This window comes from Balaenoptera ricei, chromosome 3 (genome assembly GCF_028023285.1).
Source record: "Balaenoptera ricei isolate mBalRic1 chromosome 3, mBalRic1.hap2, whole genome shotgun sequence".
NCBI classification, from domain to species: domain Eukaryota; kingdom Metazoa; phylum Chordata; class Mammalia; order Artiodactyla; family Balaenopteridae; genus Balaenoptera; species Balaenoptera ricei.
Window position 1 is genome coordinate 55,693,935 of NC_082641.1, and position 8,881 is coordinate 55,702,815.

Sequence of the window (8,881 nt, forward strand, 5' to 3'; positions counted from 1 at the left end):
CTGAATCATTTACTCTTTACCTTCATGTTTCTGAATAATGTGTGTATGTTGCTACTTCCTGACACTTCAGTTTAGGCATTTTATATTGACTTTGCACTGTGAAAGATGATTTCATACACACACACACACACACACACACACAGACCCCACCACACATATATACTTTCCAGTATATTATAATTTTGGTAAGATTAAAAATCAATATTTATAGTACTCTCACTATTAAATTCTTAACAGTTAAGTCATGTGGTTACTTTCCCTTTTCCAGAACAAGTTTTTATTTTCCTTGGAGTTAAAAAAAAAAAAAGTCTTTTTTCACATGCTAAGTTTTCTGTACACTCACTGTATTCATTTCATAGGGCTGCCATAACAAAGTACCACAATCTCGGTGGCTTTAAACAAGAGAAATTTATTGTCTCACAGTTCTGGAAATGTATTGTTTCACAGTCTGAAATCAAAGTGTCAGCAAGGCCATGCTCCCTCTGAAGCCTCTAGGGGAGGATCCTTCTTTGCCCCTTCCTAACCTTCTACTGTTTGCCAGCAACCCTGGCATTTCTTGTCTTGTAGTAACATCTCTACCTTGATGGTCACATGGCCTTTTTTCCTGTGCATGTCTGTGTCCTCATATGGCATACTCCTCACCGTGTATGTCTCTCTGTATCACTTCTCCTCTTGTTATCAGGACACCAATCATCTTGGATTAAGGGCCTACCCTGTTACCGTATGACTTCACCTTAACTTACATCTTCATTACATCTGCAAAGATCTTATTTCTGAATAAGATCACATTCTCAGGTATCAAGTGTTGGGACCTCAATCTGTCTTTTGGGGGTCACTATTCTACCCACATTTATCTTCATGAATTTATCCCCAAACTCTGTCCAATTGTCTAAATCTCCTCTGAGTATATGCAAACATTTTCTGTTTCCTATCAGGTTTCACCTCTGTGTTGGTTCACACTCAAATAGGCTTTCCCTTTATGCCTGTCTATAGCTACAGCCCATGTCCTTTCAAGTTCAAATGCAAAAACAGTTCACCTTCTTTTCTCAACAGTCTCATTGGCTGTACAGGGCCATATGCCAATCTCAAACCAACAGTTATAGGCAGGAGTGTACCATGTGCGCAATGGCTTAAGTCTGGGTCATATGTTCCACCCCTAGAGCTGGGAGTGGGACCAGCTTCATTTAACTACAAGATCTGAGCATGGGAAAGAGGTGATTCCTTTATAACAGCAGGATTTGAATATGAGACAAAAGGGAGATAGGCATATGGGACAAAGGGTGAATAGATGCTGAGCACCAAAAAAAAAAAACCAACAACAACAACAAAACTAATATCCACTATAGCCTCTTAACAAGCCCTTTAAGAGGTGTCATTTTCCCTAAGCCAGAACACAGACTTTGGCCCCCTAGACAATTTTATGATAATCTACTCACTCCAGGAAGGTTAAGAAAACGGAAAAGAAATTGAACAAAAATAAATTCAGATGTACATTTTATCCTTTTTCTGCTTTTATAGGAATTGGTTTGGTAAGATCTAAGGGGAAAATACACGTCACTTTAATACATTTTGACATCCTAAAATGTTTGAGGAGAAGGTATTATCCCAAATACAAAATGTCCTACAAATGGAAAGAAATATCCTCTGGTCAAATCCTCATGATTTCAAATAGAATGATGCAGAACATAAAAATTCCAACCAGGCAGGCAATAACCATCCCGTTGATAAAAATGTTCTCCTACTGAGATGCCACAAGAAGTTTTTTTCAAATGAGTTTTCACTCTAGTTGTCTAAAATCATCTGTTCCCAACTATGAAGAGTTCTGAGAACACCAGCCTCACTCCCCCTCCGTCTTACAGCATCTGCCTCTGTGAAGGAGTTCAGAATTTTTAACTTTGGGTTTCCTTTTTATTGGTTTCCCTATTAATTTTTCCTACTTTTGACCTAATTTTTTGTACTTTAGAACTATAGATCACAAACTTTAACAGTCACTTTATTCACTTACACGGATTGCTCAAGCCTAAGAATTAACAATCTTTTCCAGCCTGAGAGCCTCAGTCAAGGCAAAACACAGGCTTAAAGTCATAAGACCCAAGACAACAAAAACAAAACGAAAAATGAAGGAAATAGGAGAAGATGGATGGAAGGAAGGAAAGGAAAGGAAAGGAAAGGAAGGAAATAGGATGGTGTCATGGTTCGTTTTATGGGTCTATCTGACTGGGCCACAGGATACCCGGATGCGTGGTTAGGCATTATTTCTGGGTGTGTCTGTGAGGGTGTTTCAGGAAGCAATTAGCATTTGCATTGGTGGACTGGGTAAAGCAGGTGGTCGTTCCCAATGTGGGTGAGCACCATCCAGTCCACTGAGGGCACAGAGAGTACAAAAAGGCAGAGGAAGGTTGAATTCTCTCTCTGCCTGAATGCCTGAAGTGAGGCATCCATAAATAGATAGATAGATAGGTAGATAGAGTTTTTTTATGCTCACAATGAACACTTCCATTTACTTCGTATTATATGTCATTATAAATATTATTACAAATAAGACTTAAAAAGGACACCTTCGGCTAGGTCAAATGAAAGTACAAGAATTGTGTGGGGCTGCAGTTTAAGGATGGTTTCTGCAGTCATCACATGATAGCAAAACAGTGGTAAGCAGTGCATGAATCCGTGTCAAAGACAGCAGGTATATATAGAGAGATATCTTATATATCTTATTGATTCTGTTCCTCTGGAAAACCTTAACTAATACAGATGGAGTCAGGGGGAAAAAAAAAAAAACCTAGGAAAAGAGAAAGAGAAGGTCAGGAAAAGAACAGAATAAAGAAAATGGAAGAGGGCAGAGTCAAGATGATGGTGTGGGAAGACACCGAGTTAGCGTCTCCCCACAAATAGGGCACCTGCTGGCCGCTGGTGGGGGACCCTGACAACCAAGGAGATGGGAGGAAGCTCCAAGTGAACCGGTAGGAAGTGGGGGGACTGAGGGGGGAGGAGAAGTGGAGGCCAGACAAGATCAGCACCTCTGAGGCCAGGGAGATCAGGAGAGGCAGGCGGGAGGGACCCTCCCGGAAGAGCAGCAGAGGAGCAGAGGGCGATCACCTGGCCCACTTGGGCCGGGGAGCCTGCTGAGTTTCCAGGCCGCCACACCCCCTCCAAAGCCCTCTCCAGGCTGCGTGGGTCCTGGGGGCATAGGAGGGAGGCCGGGGAGATCAGGAGAGGCAGGCGGGAGGGGCCCTCCGGGGACCAGAGGAGCAGGAGAGGAGAAGAGGGCATCTGCCCCACCCACTCGAGCCCAGAAAGCTTGCTGGGCTCCCAGGTGAGGTCCCCTGCCCTCTGAGACCAAAGGCTGGGCGCAAGCCTGGGCCCCTTCTGTTCCTTGAGCCTAAGCTCCACCCCCTACAGCCCCCAGGGCCTTTTGCAGCCCTGCAGGTCCTGAGCATAGGCCCCACCCACCATCCAAACCACACCCTTGCTTAGGCCCTCCACAGCCAAGGACTTTTCCCCCTTTTTTTTTTTTTTCTTTCTTTCTTTTTTTTTTTTTTTTTCCTCCTCCTCCTTTTTACTACTGTGGTACTGATGTACCTTCCGGTTCTTGATTCATCTGTTTTTATTTTTATATTCGAACATATCTGTTAGTTTCCTAGTCTAATTTTATTTTTTACTTTGTTATTGTTCTCTTTTTTTTTTTTTTTTTTTTGCCACCCCACCGCTTGTGGGATACTGGTTCACAAGCCAGGGGTTGGGCCAAAGCTCCTGCAGTGGGAGCTCCGAGTCAAAACCACTGGACTAACTGAGAACCTCAAACTCCGGGGACTATTCATCAGAGTGAGGTCTCACGGAGGTCCTCATCTCAGCACGAAGACCCAGCTCTACCCAACAGCCTACAAACTCCAGTGTTGGAAGCCTCAGGCCAAACAACCAGTAAGACAGGAACACAATCCCACTCATAAAAAAAAAAAAAAAAAAAAGAGACGACAAAAAAAATATGTCACAGATGAAGGAGCAAGGTAAAAACCTATAAGACCAAATAAATGAAGAGGAAATAGGCAATCTACCTGAAAAAGAATTCAGAGTAATGATAGTAAAGATGATCCAGAATCTCAGAAATACAATGGAGGGACAGATTAAGAAAATACAAGAAATGTTTAACAAAGATCTAGAAGAACTAAAGAACAAATAAACAGAGAGGAACAACACAATAATTGAAATGAAAAATACACTAGAAGGAATAACAGAATAACTGAGGCAGAAGAACGAATAAGTGAGCTGGAAGACAATATGGTGGAAATAACTGCCAAGGAGCAGAAAAAAGAATGAAGAGAATTGAAGACAATCTCAGAGCCCTCTGGGACAACACTAAACACACTAATATTCAAATTATAAGAGTCCCAGAAGAAGAAGAGAAAAAAAAAGGGTCTGAGAAAATATTTGAAGAGATTATAGTTGAAAACCTCCCTAACATGGGAAAGTAAGTAGTCACCCAAGTCCAGGAAGCACAAAGAGTCTCATACAGGATAAACCCTAGGAAAAACACACCAAGACACATATTAATCAAACTAACAAAAACTAAATTCAAAGAAAAAATATTAAAAGCAGCAAGGGAAAAACAAATAATAACATATAAAGGAATTCCCATAAGGTTATCAGCTGATTTTTCAGCAGAAATTCTGCAGGCCAGAAGGGAGTGGCAGGATATACTTAAAATGATGAAAGAGAAAAACCTACAACCAAGATTACTCTACCCAGCAAGGATCTCATTCAGATTCTATGGAGAAATCAAAAGCTTTACAGACAAGCAAAAGCTAAGAGAATTCATCACCACCAAAGCAGCTTTGCAACAAATGCTAAAGAAACTTCTCTAGGTGGGAAACACAAAAGAAGAAAAAGACCTACAAAAACAAACCCAAAACAATTAAGAAAATGGTCATAGGAACATACATATCGATAATTACCTTGAATGTAAATGGATTAAATGCCCCAACCAAAAGACACAGACTGGCTGAATGGATACAAAAACAAGACCCATATATATGTTGTCTACAAAAGACCCACTTCAGACCTAGGGGCACATACAGACTGAAAGTGAAGGGATGGAAAAAGATATTCCATGAAAATGGAAATCAAAAGAAAGCTAGAGTAGCAGTACTCGTATCAGGTAAAATAGACTTTAAAATAAAGACTGTTACAAGAGACAAGAAGGGACACTACATAATGATCAAAGGATCAATCCAAGAAGAAGACATAACAATTATAAATGTTTATGCACCCAACATAGGAGCATCTCAATACATAAGGCAAATGCTAACAACCATGAAAGGAGAAATTGACAGTAACACAATAATTGTAGGGGACTTTAACACCCCACTTACACCAATGGACAGATCATCCAAACAGAAAATAAATAAGGAAACACAAGCTTTAAATGACACAATTGACCAGATAGATTTAATTGAAATTTATAGAACATTACACCCGAAAGTGGCAGAATACACTTTCTTCTCAAGTGCACATGGAACATTCTCCAGGATATCTCACATCTTGGGTCACAAATCAAGCCTCAGAAAACTTAAGAAAATTGAAATTGTACCAAGCATCTTTTCTGACCACAATACTATGAGATTGGAAATCAATTACAAGAAAAAAAACTGTAAAAAACACAAATACATGGAGGCTAAACAGTACACTGGTAAATAACCAAGAGATCACTGAAGAAATCAAAGAAGAAATTTTAAAAATACATAGAAACAAGTGACAATGAAAACACGACAACCCAAAACCTATGGGACGCAGCAAAAACAGTTCTAAGAGGGAAGTTTATAGCAATTCAATCTCACCTCAAGAAACAAGAAAAATCTCAAATAAACAATCTAACCCTACACTTAAAACAACAAGAGAAAGAACAAAGAAAACCCAAAGGCAGTAGAAGGAAAGAAATCATAAAGATCAGAGCAGAAATAAATGAAATAGAAATGAAGAAAACAATAGCAAAGATCAATAAAACTAAAAGCTGGTTCTTTGAGAAGCTAAATAAAATTGACAAACCCTTAGCCAGACTCATCAAGAAAAAAGGGAGATGACACAAATCAATAAAATTAGAAATGAAAAAGGAGAAATCACAACTGACATTACAGAAATACAAAGGATTTAAGAGACTACTACAAACAACTATATGCCAATGAAATGGATAACCATGAAGAAATCGACAAATTCTTGGAAAGGTACATTTTACAAAACTGAACCAGGAAGAATTAGAAAACATAAACAGACCTATCACAAGTAATGAAAATGAAACCGTAATTAAAAATCTTCCAAGAAACAAAAATCCAGGACCAGATGGCTTCACAGGTGAATTCTATCAAACATTTAGAGAAGAGCTAACACTAATCCTTCTCAAACTCTTCCAAAAAACTTCAGAGGGAGAAACACTCCCAAATTCATTCTATGAAGCCACCATCACCCTGATACCAAAACCAGAAAAAGATATCACAAGAAAAGAAAATTATAGACCAATATCACTGATGAACATAGATGAATAAATCCTGAACAAAATACTAGCAAACAGAATCCAACAACACATTAAAAGGATCATACACCATGATCAAGTGGGATTTATCCCAGGGATGCAAGGATTCTTCAATATACGCAAACCAATCAATGTGATACACCACATTAACAAATTAAGGAATAAAAACCATATGATCATCTCAATAGATGCAGAGAAAGCTTTTGACAAAATTCAACACCAATTTATGGTAAAAACTATCCAGAAAATGGGTATAGAGGGAACCTACCTCAACATAATAAAGGCCATATATGACAAACCCACAGCAAGCATCATACTCAATGGTGAAAAACTGAAAGCATTTCCTCTAAGATGAGGAACAAGACAAGGATGTCCACTCTCACCACTCTTATTCAACTTAGTTTTGGATGTCCTAGCCACGGCAATCAGAGAAGAAAAAGAAATAAAAGGAATACAAATTGGAAAAGAAGAAGTAAAATTGTCACTGTTTGCAGATGACATGATACTATACATAGAACATCCTAAAGATGCCACCAGAAAACTACTAGAGCTAATCAATGAATCTGGTAAGGTTACAGGATACAAAATTAATGCACACAAATCTCTTGCATTCCTATACACCAACAATGAAAAATCAGAAAGAGAAACTGAGGAAACATTCCCATTTACCATTGCAACAAAAAGAATAAAATACCTAGGAATAAACCTGCCTAAGGAGACAAAAGACTCGTACTCAGAAAACTATAAAACACTGATGAAAGAAATCAAAGATGACATAAACAGATGGAGAAATAGACCATGTTCTTGGATTGGAAGAATCAACACTGTGAAAATGACTATACTAACCAAAGCAATCTACAGAATCAATGCAATCCCTATCAAACTACCAGTGGCATTCTTCACAGAATTAGAACAAAAACTTTTACAATTTGTATGGAAACACAAAAGACCTCGAATAGCCAAAGCAATCTTGAGAAAGAAAAACGGAGTTGGAGGAATCAGACTCCCTGACTTCAAACTATACCACAAAGCTACAGTAATCATGACAGTATGGTACTGGCACAAAAACAGAAATATAGATCAATGGTACAGGATAGAATACCCAGAGATAAACCCACGCACATATGGGCACCTAATTTATGATAAAGGAGGCAAGAACATACACTGGAGAAAAGACAGCCTCTTCAACAAGTGCAGCTGGGAAAAGTGAACAGCTACATGTAAAAGAATGAAATTAGAACACTACCTAACACCATACAAAAAAATAAACTCAAAATGGATTAAAAACTTAGATTAAAACCAGACACTATAAAACTCTTAGAGGAAAACATAGGAAGAACACTCTTTGACATAAATCACAGCAAGATCTTTTTTGACCCACCTCCTAGAGTAATGGAAATAAAAACAAAAATAAACAAATGGGACCTAATGAAACTTAAAAGCTTTTGCACAGCAAAGGAAACCATAAACAAGACGAAAAGACAACCCTCAGAATGGGAGAAAATATTTGCAAATGAAACAATAGACAGAGGATTAATCTCCAAAATATACAAACAGCTCGTGGAGCTCAATATCAAAAAAACGAACAATCCAGTTAAAAAATGGGCAGAAGACCTAAATAGACATTTCACCAAGGAAGACAAACAAATGGCCAAGAGGCACATGAAAAGATGCTCAACATCACTAATTATTAGAAAAATGCAAATCAAAACTACAGTGAGGTATCACCTCACACCAGTCAGAATGGTCATCATCAAAAAATCTACAAAAAAAAAAAAAAATCTACAAACAATAAATGCTGGAAAGGGTGTGGTGAAAAGGGAACCCTCCTGCACTCTTGGTGGGAATGTAAATTGATACAACTACTATGGAGAACAGTATGGAGGTTCCTTAAAAAATCAAAAATAAAACTACCATATGACCCAGCAATTCCACTACTGGGCATATACCCTGAGAAAACCATAATTCAAAAAGTCATGTATCACAATGTTCATTGCAGCTCTATTTACAATAGCCAGGACATGGAAGCATCCTAAGTGTCCATCGACAGATTAATGGATAAAGAAGATGTGGCACATGTATACAATGGAATATTACTAGCCATAAAAAGAAACGAAATTGAACTATCTCTAGGGAAGTGGATGGACCTAGAGTCTGTCATACAGAGTGTAGTAAGTCAGAAAGACAAATACAAATACCGTATGCTAACACATATATATGGAATCTAAAAAAAAAAAAAAAAAAAAAGGTACTGATGAACCTAGTCACAGGGCAGGAATAAAGATGTAGATATAGAGAATGGACTTGAGGTCACGGGGTGCTAAGGGGAAGCTGGGGCGAAGTGAGAGTAGCATCAACATA